The sequence below is a fragment of the Cucurbita moschata genome, unplaced genomic scaffold (genome assembly GCF_002738365.1).
Source record: "Cucurbita moschata cultivar Rifu unplaced genomic scaffold, Cmos_1.0 Cmo_Scf00024, whole genome shotgun sequence".
In the NCBI taxonomy this organism is placed as follows: domain Eukaryota; kingdom Viridiplantae; phylum Streptophyta; class Magnoliopsida; order Cucurbitales; family Cucurbitaceae; genus Cucurbita; species Cucurbita moschata.
The window spans coordinates 3,873,744-3,883,468 of record NW_019268540.1 but is presented as its reverse complement, the minus strand read 5'-3'; the positions used below and the strand labels follow the sequence as shown (position 1 = coordinate 3,883,468).

Genomic DNA, 9,725 nt, shown 5'->3' with positions numbered 1-9,725 from the left:
AAAAAAAAAAAAAAAGCCAGCCTTTACATTCTTGACCTAGTACCAAAAGCCTACCTTTGAGTGTTAAACACGAGTGTCCCTTAATGAAATTTTTGTGAGAAGTGTGGAGAGGTCCCTTGATAACAAAATGTCACATAATGGAGAAGCAGTACCACCAGTACCAAAATTTAATACAACCATTCTTCAAGCAATTCAAGGTATGATGGAAATGATGATGGAAGATAGACAAGAAAGAAGGGCGCAACAACAAAGACACGAACATTACAAGAAGATGAAGGTATAGTAGTACAAGAAAGACAAGTTGAAGGTAGATGGAGAGGAAGAAATAACCATGCAACTATTATGCAACCTAGAAGGATGAAAAGAGTACATGAAGATAGAGATGGGGGAGTTAAACTCAAAATTCCACCCTTTTGTGGAACGGCAGATTCTGAGGCATACTTGCAATGGGAAAGAAAGATAGAGCATGTGTTTGATTGCAACACCTATAGTGAAAATAAGAAGATGAGACTTGCTATTGCCTAATTTACCAATCAACTTGGTGATTGGTACCAACATCTCAAATCTGAGAGAAGAAGAAAAGAGGAGGATCCAATAGAGACTTGGGAAGAACTTAAAGAAGCCATGAGAAAAAGGTATGTTCCAAAACATTATGAAAGAAATTTGAAAACTAAATTGCAAGGTTTGAGGCAAGGAACAAAAAGTGTGGTAGAATATTATCAAGAGATGGAGACTATGATGGAAAGAGCAAATGTTAGAGAAGAAGAAGAAGATACCATGTCTAGATTCCTTGGAGGTTTGAATCGAGAAATTGCTCATCTTGTTGACAGAAATCCACCACCATATCTGGAAGACATGTATCATTATGCTCTCAAAATTGAAGACCAATTGAAGGAAGAAAAAGAGCATTAAAAAAGGTACACATCACGAATTAACACCTTTTCAAATTCTAAGGCTTGGAACAAGGATAGTTTTGTGAATAGAAATGAATCGATGTCACCAAAAGAAAAGTATGTGACTGCTAAAAGAGTGGAGGCTGAGAGTTCCAATGGTAAAAAAAAATGAAGCTTCAAAGACGGTAAAGGAGAGGTCTAGTTCTATTCAATGTTGGAAGTGCAAAGGGTTTGGACACATGAGCAAAGAGTGTGTTAATAAAAAAAAGTTATGGTGATAAGGAATGGTATACTTGATTCAGATAATGAATGTGAGGATCATGATTCACAGCTTGTGGAAGAAATCACAGCATATGATGATGAGTATGTCGAAGATGGTAATTTCATATCTTTGATCACAAGAAGGGTACACAATGTTCAAAACTTGTTCCACACAAGATGTTTGATCAAAAGAAACCCATGCAGCTTGGTGATCGATAGTGGAAGTTGCACAAATGTGGTAAGCAACTTTCTTGTAAAAAGACTTCAATTTTCTATCCATCCACATCCAAAACCATACAAATTTCAATGGTTGACAAACGAAGAAGAAATTAAGGTGAACTCTCAAGCTCTTATTTCTTTTACTCTTGGAAGATATAAAGATGAAGTTGTTTGTGATGTCATACCAATGCATGTGGGGGACATCTTGTTCGACCGACCTTGGCAATATGATAGAAAAGTAACATTTGATAGTTTGATGAACAAGTATACTTTTAATTTCTGTGGAAAAAAATTTACTTTACTTCCATTGTCTCCATATGAAGTACATTGTGACCAATTGAAATTAGAGAAGAAAATAAAAGAATATGAAGAACAACAGTGGAGAGAAGAAACTAAGGTAAAGGTGAGAAAAAAAAGTGAGAAAAAAAAGTGAGAAATAGAGGAAAAAAAAACAATATTCAGTTCTTGTTCGGAAAGAATGAAGAATTTGATTTGAGGACAAATCCTTTTAAAGAAAGGGGGGATGATATGAATCCAACAACTGATCACTTCCATGTACCTGAACGAGCAATTACAAGAAGCAATACAAAGAAGATTCAAGTATCAAATCAAGAAAATAATAGAGTGGCTAACATTGGAAAGTGATTAGAAGACTTGTCATTTGTAGTTAAATTACCAATTTAGACAATTTATGAATGCCTTATTTTCTTCTATTTGTATTTAATAGCATTCATTAGTGATCTGTGTTTGGTGGCTGAACTTTATTATGTTAGGGTTATCTTTTGGGCCTATTTAAAGGCATGTAATATTCATGTTTGGACGGATTGTTGAATATAGACAAAACCTTTGTGCTTTCTTGATACCTTTTTGGTGTTATTCTTTTTCAAACCTTGCTTTAGGTTTGATGTTTAAACTGATTCATTGAATTAGTTTTGATCAAGCTAATTCTAGAGTGAATTGTCTTGGTATCTAAGAGTGACCATCATTGTAATGACCCTAAATTTTCACATATCTAGAGTCGCCACTAACGTCTCATGCTCATCTCTAATGCAGAATAAAATCTAGGAATGCTCATTTTTATTAGCAGAAAAATTTAAAACTTCAGAATACATTCAAACATTGGAAAACACTGCAGGACTTACGTGTTTCAAACATCATGCTGGAGTTCAAAAAGATTAAAAAAAAAACGATTACAAATTAAATAATATAAATGAGTGAAATGCAAATGCCCTATCCTAACCAAGACTAGGAATTTTAAATATGCAACTATCCTACGCACGCGCCACAGTCTTTGATCACGATGCCACCGTCAACCGTACATGGGAGCCTTGCCTTTACCTGAAAAACAATATGGCACACGGCCTAAGTATTTCGAAGAAATACTCAGTAAATGACCCCACTATAGGGGTCATGCTAATGCAAACACATGCAATCATGAATTAGGGACCTATCTCTAATCATCTTTAGGGGTGGCCTCCCGTCTCGGACAAATTGGATGTGTAGTACTTTCCTACACATGACTCACACGTGTGAGTGTGAATCTCCAGGGCGCTCACACACCCCCTGGACCCTCTGGTCAAGCTAATCTGTAGCGACGTCTGGAGGTCAGCAGAACCCCATAGTGTCATGCGCCTCATGAACACCCTCATCTGTGTGCTTTCGCACCTGTGCGCATTCACGCTCATCATAAGGTGCGCGTCCGCACTCATCATCTCTAGGGGAAGTAGCCCTATGCTTATGAACATACAATATGCATGAGGTCCCTCTAAATCCATCGTAATGTCTCTTCTGACACAACCCTCTAGTCTCATCTCTTTGTTACTCTAGGTAAACATACTCGTGGATATTTATATTAATATAATTTTCATGCTCTTAGGGTTGTGTCCTATGTCGATCTAACGACGTGATGCAATATGGCACTCATCATCATCTAGCATGCTCAATATGGAAACTATCATCATATTAAGGTAAACATCATGCAATCATCATACTCATCATATTGCCACAAAGTGTGTCAAACATATCAAGTGCATCATTCATCAAAATATGTATATACTACACATATCATCAAGCATCGTAATCCACACATCATCATAACTCATACAATTTCTTTTGCCTATCCTATAGTAAGGCCACTTACTTGGTTGGCCTTGGCCGAAGTACTCCCTAAATAGCTAAACGTAAGCTCCCGTTCCGTGAGAGCTGCTTCCTACGTTGCCAGGGTTTGTTTCCTATCACACCGTTCACCACTTTTCGTTAGTATTTCACAATTAATTTCCCTATAATTCAATAAATGTGAAATACAGCTCTAACATGGCCTCGGATACCTTAATCGGGGCCGAAAACAGATTTGGGAGGGTCGAAACAGTGGAAACCGGGCTGAAAATAGGTGAGCCGAACCGAATAGCCACTGGGAGCCGCCGGAGGAGCCGTCGGAGCGTCGCCGGAGGGAGCCAAACCGTTTGCATCGAGCCGAGCTGAGTGACCGCCTGCATTGCTTTGTGACACGTGGCAGCAGCAGAACGAGCCACGTCGTGTGGTAGCGTCGGGTCGAAGAGCGGGTCGTAGTCCAGTTCGGGTCGTGGTCTGGGTCGCGGGTTGCAGAGGCTACTGGGCCAAGACTATCGTTGGGCCTCGGCTTATTGGGCTGGGCCAAAAGTTTTTTTGGGTTGCAGGCCGGCTCGATTGGACCGTGGGTCTGGTCTCGGGTTGGTTCAACTGAACCATAGCTTCTGAGCTAGTCTAAGGTTAGGGCCACTGTAGTTGGGCTGGGCCGAAGGCAGAGGCCGAGGGAAAGAATGGGCTGACTCTCTCGGGTTTTGGGTTCGGGTTGACCCGGATCCGTGGACCTCGTCTTCCTTACCCGACTCCGGCCGATTTTCTGGCGAGTTTTCTCTCTCCTACCCGCGGCATTTCCGTTGCCGATTTTGGTCCTCTTTCTTCCTCTTCCTCTTTATTTGTCGTCCTTCTTTGTCCTTCTTTCTTTTCCGGGAGTTTTGCGGCCTAAGGGTTCCTAAAACCACAGATCTAAGAATGATTAGGAAATACCCAATTTTCATACCTCGGTTACCGACGACGGCATTTACAAAAAAGCACAAAACGCACCTTGAGTTATCGTGCTTTTGTTAGGGATCCTTCTCGTGGCAGTAACAGGTCGTTTGGTGTCAGTTTGAGGGTGGTTTGGGGGTTCGTCGGACAAATTGGACACTCGCCGACTTTTTTTTCCAAAATCTCTCTCTCTCTCTCTCGTAGTTTTTTATCTTTTCTCCCTTTGCAGGTATCCTGATGGTGCTGGGAGTCGTGGGCTGAAGGCTGGGCATGCTGTGGCCGTCGTTTCGCATGGGTTCCGCGAAACTCGGTGGTCACCGGAAAACTCGCGGGTTTTCCGGCGACTGAGTTTTTTCTTTCCTAGGTCGTTACAATAATAGATTCCAAGTTCGATTTAAGAGTCATTCATCTTCTAACCAGCTCTTGGTTGGAATCAATCCGCTGAGTTAGCTTTCTCTGTGAACGTTTTGCAAGGATTTTAGAAGGACCTCTAGCTTTGCAAAAATCCAGCATTGTTGGCGCTTATCACCATCATAGATTCCAAGTTCGATCTAAGAGTCATTCATCTTCTAACCAACTCTTGGTTGGAATCAATTCGTTAAGTTAGCATTCTTTATGAATGTTTGCAAGGATTCTAGAAGGACCTCTAGCTTTGCAAAAATCCAGCATTGTTACCGTTTATCATTTGGTATCAAAGCATTTGGTCGACGTTCTTTGGCCGCTCTAAGAGGTGAAATATCTTTACTGTTATTTTTTTCTATCAATTTTTTTTTCATCTCTCTCAGATTATCGAAAAAAAGAAAGAAAGAAAGAAAGAAAGAAAGAAGAATCAGTAGAAAAATAAAAGAAAAACAAAATCGGTAAAAAAAAAAAAAAGAATCAGTTCTGAGAAGAAAAAAATATATATTCAGTTCTTATCATTTATTTGAGTCTGTTCAAAATTTTCAAGCCCTTGATTCTTGAGATACTAGTCTTAGCTTGTTAGAATTAATCGTTGAATTGGTTATAATCAACCTTAAAGCAAGATTGCACAAAAAAAAAGCCAGCCTTTACATTATTGACCTAGTACCAAAAGCCTACCTTTGAGTGTTAAACACGAGTGTCCCTTAGTGAAATTTTTGTGAGAAGTGTGGAGAGGTCCCCATTACTGTGAAAAAATGTCACATAAAGGAGGAGTACCACCAGTACCAGATCTTAATACAACTATTCTTCAAGCAATTCAAGGTATGATGGAAATGGGAAAAAATACATGAAGATAGAGATGGGGGAGTTAAAGTCAAAATCCCACCCTTTTGTGGAACGGCAGATTCTAAGGCATACTTGCAATGGGAAAGAAAGATAGAGCATGTGATATAATAAGGAATCAATACAAGGGGAATAAGATTTGGATTACCTTGTTGATCGAATATCTCAAGGTAAGAACATTGTTTGAGATTCGAGTCACTCCACAAGCAAGATTCATCACGTCTTACTTGAATGATTCTTGTTGATCAAATATCTCAAGGCAAGAACACTTGATTGAGATTCGAATCCCTCCACAAACAAGATTGATCATGTCGAGCTTGAATGATTCTACATGCAACCTAAACTATATAGAATTGCAAAATAAACTTAGCCATTGGCTAAAGAAAGCACAAATGCTTCTTTTAAATATATTTTCCAAGTCTACTTACAAATACAACCTACATGGCTTTATATAGCCTCAAAATGAAACTATTAAGACATTTCAAGAGTTGTAACATTCATACTTAATGGCCATAATTAACCATTATGTAATTGTGCCTAAAGTAAATAAAAAGTATTAAAATACATTAATGAAATATAATAACTCTAAATTGTAATCCACCCCAAATTTATAACATAAAACTTCATTCTTCTTCAAAATGTGGCATGAATTGAAATATCTTTGGATAATTTCAACAATATTTTCTTCACATCTTCATTGAAGTATATTGTATGATTGATATCTCTTAGTTCATATCAGCATGTGTTTGATTGCAACACCTATGGTGAAAATAAGAAGATGAGACTCGCTATTGCCGAATTTACCAATCATGCCGGTGATTGGTACCAACATCTCAAATCCGAAAGAAGAAGAAAAGAGGAGGATCCAATAGAGACTTGGGAAGAACTTAAAGAAGCCATGAGAAAAAGGTATGTTCCAAAACATTATGAAAGAAATTTGAAAACTAAATTGCAAGGTTTGAGGCAAGGAACAAAAAGTGTGGTAGAATATTATCAAGAGATGGAGACTATGATGGAAAGAGCAAATGTTAGAGAAGAAGAAGAAGATACCATGTCTAGATTCCTTGGAGGTTTGAATCGAGAAATTGCTCATCTTGTTGACAGAAATCCACCACCATATCTGGAAGACATGTATCATTATGCTCTCAAAATTGAAGACCAATTGAAGGAAGAAAAAGAGCATTAAAAAAGGTACACATCACGAATTAACACCTTTTCAAATTCTAAGGCTTGGAACAAGGATAGTTTTGTGAATAGAAATGAATCGATGTCACCAAAAGAAAAGTATGTGACTGCTAAAAGAGTGGAGGCTGAGAGTTCCAATGGTAAAAATTATGAAGCTTCAAAAACGGTAAAGAAGAAGTCTAGTTCTATTCAATGTTGGAAGTGCAAAGGGTTTGGACACATAAGCAAAGAGTGTGTTAATAAAAAAGTTATGGTAATAAGGAATGGCATACTTGATTCAGATGATAAATGTGAGGATCATGATTCATAGCTAGTGGAAGAAATCGTAGCATATGATGATGAGTATGTTGAAAAAGGTAATTTCATATCTTTGATCACAAGAAGGGTACTCAATGTTTAAATCAAGGAAGAGAATTTGAAGATCAAAGGGAAAACTTGTTCCACACAAGATGTTTGATCAAAGGAAACCCATGCAGCTTGGTGATTGATAGTGGAAATTGGACAAATGTGGTAAGCAACTTCCTTGTAAAAAGACTTCAACTTTTTGTCCATCCCCATCCAAAACCATACAAACTTCAATGGTTGACAAACAAGGAAGAAATTAAGGTGAACTCCCAAGCTCTTATTTCTTTTACTCTTGGAAGATATAAAGATGAAGTTTTTTGTGATGTCATACCAATGCATGTGGGGGACATTTTGTTCGGCCAACCTTAGCAATATGATAGAACATGTTTAATGATGTAGTCTTCGGTTCATGCTATAAATGACCTCAAAATATTATGAAACTTTGTAGTAGATCTTATTTTATGATGTTTAATGATGTGAAGTTTGAAAGTCATTAGAACACGTTAAGTAGCAAAACTAAGAATTAGGGGATAAAATGAACAAAATGCCTTTCAAACTCTTTATGATATCAAGATCTAAACATACTCCAAATGACCTACTACTTTTTATATGAGTCTATTCCTAAGGGTATGAAGAAACGTTCAAGATTTCATGTTGATTTGAGCAAGTTTGGAACCTAAACCAAGTTAGGGCCTTATAAACACTTAGAAAGTATTTCAAGGAATTCTTACCAAGTATTCAAGATTCTTCTATAACTCTACAACTACCAATGTAACAAGAATGCTAGGTACTACTCAAGAGTAAGGGACTAAGGTCTTCAAACACAGAAACACAAGAAACTCCTAAGATCTCCCACCATACAGAATGTTCATGACTCAGACTACTGATAAACGTCAACAATCCTTGCAAACGTTTACAAAGAAAGCTAACTTAACGAATTGATTCCAACCAAGAGTTGGTTAGAAGATGAATGACTCTTAGATCGAAATTGGAATCTATGATGGTCACTCTTAGATTCCAAGACGACTCACTCTAGAATTAGCTTAATCAAAACTAATTCAATGAATCGGTCTAAACATCAAACCTAAAGCAAGGTTTGAAAAAGAATAACACCAAAAAGGTATCAAAAAAACACAAAGGTTTTGTTTGTATTCAACCATTTGCAAGATTTGTGGTTAGTTTCTATTTGCAATATTTGTGGTTAGTTTCTATTTCTGGTCATTTGTAAAGCTATAAAAGTCAAGCAATAATATCATCACTTGAAACTCTAATGGTTTATGTTTCTGTCAAAATCTAACAATTGGTTTCAGAGCCACCACAGAGAGTATGAGTGGTATGAACTGATTAAGGAATTTTCATACCTCAAGTTCCAATTACAAGGACGAGAGCTAAGAAGCTACAACAAACCTTATACAGTTATATTCAAGCTATGGTGAGCTCATCAAAAGAAATTCTAGAAGACGTTGGTGACCTCCTTTATATGTTGTGCAAAGTTGAGCTTCAAGAAAGAGATTAATTAAATGCACTTTAAGTTGCATTTAATGAACTCCGCTGAATTTATGAAACTAGTCACTATGATCATTGGAGTGAGCTAATGGAAAATTAGCTCAGAGCAAAGGGTCTTATGGAGTGTGGTGATCAAATAGAGAGAGTATGAGTGAAGACAAAACTTTTACGAAGATCCCTCACTTCGATGGTCACTATGATCATTGGTGATAAGGCAATAGGTCAATTTTGAACACCGTGATTCTTATCATCTTCCCCCTCTTCAGAAGGATTCGTCCTCGAATCAGAATAAGTCAGCATCATGCTTTGCATCATCCATTTCGACTCATTTTAATAAATATATCTGCCACAACAAAAATACAATCTTTACCAATTTTAGTGTGCAGTAAACCAAGAACAAATTGTATAGATATATTAGTCCAAGGTTTGTTAGGTACATTCAAAAGAGTATAAAATTTGTTTGGTTGTGATCTAGATTTAGTTTCTTTGCGTTTAAAACATTTGCTACAAAACTTTTGGATATTGTGCTCCATCTTCGGCCAAAAGAAGTGTTTATGCAACATCTTATAAACTTTATTAATCCTGAGATGTCTCATTAAGGCACCACCATGTGCTTCTCTCAAAAGCAAATCTTTTATAGAGCATTTAGGAATACAAACCATAAAAAATTTATGAAACAAATAATAATCATCCATAGTTTTTTTTTTTTTTTTTTTTTTTTTTTTTTTTTTTTTTGCAAGACAAGATGCATAAATAGTTCTGAAATCTTGATCATCTCTATATAATTTAGTAATATGCTCAAGTCCAAGAATTTTTGCACTAAGAGGAGTAAAGAGATCGTACCTTTTAGATAACATATCAGCTACCATATTATCATTACTTTACTTATATTTGATGACATACGAAAATATTTCGATAAACTCCACCCACTTTGCATGTCTACGGTTCAGTTTGCTTTGACCCTTCACATACTTCAAGCTTTCATGATCAAAATGGATCACAAATTCTCTAGGCCATAAGTAG

At 37.1% G+C, this 9,725-nt stretch overlaps 1 long non-coding RNA gene across 1 annotated transcript; it reads left to right on the top strand.

Annotated features, from left to right (window-relative positions):
• The first annotated feature begins 1,683 nt into the window (after nt 1-1,683).
• On the top strand, nt 1,684-8,641 carry LOC111461040. The gene is made up of 4 exons (XR_002713519.1): nt 1,684-1,695; nt 3,901-3,907; nt 8,287-8,290; nt 8,546-8,641. It is a non-coding gene; the product is annotated as an uncharacterized LOC111461040 (long non-coding RNA).
• Nucleotides 8,642-9,725: the final 1,084 nt, after the last annotated feature.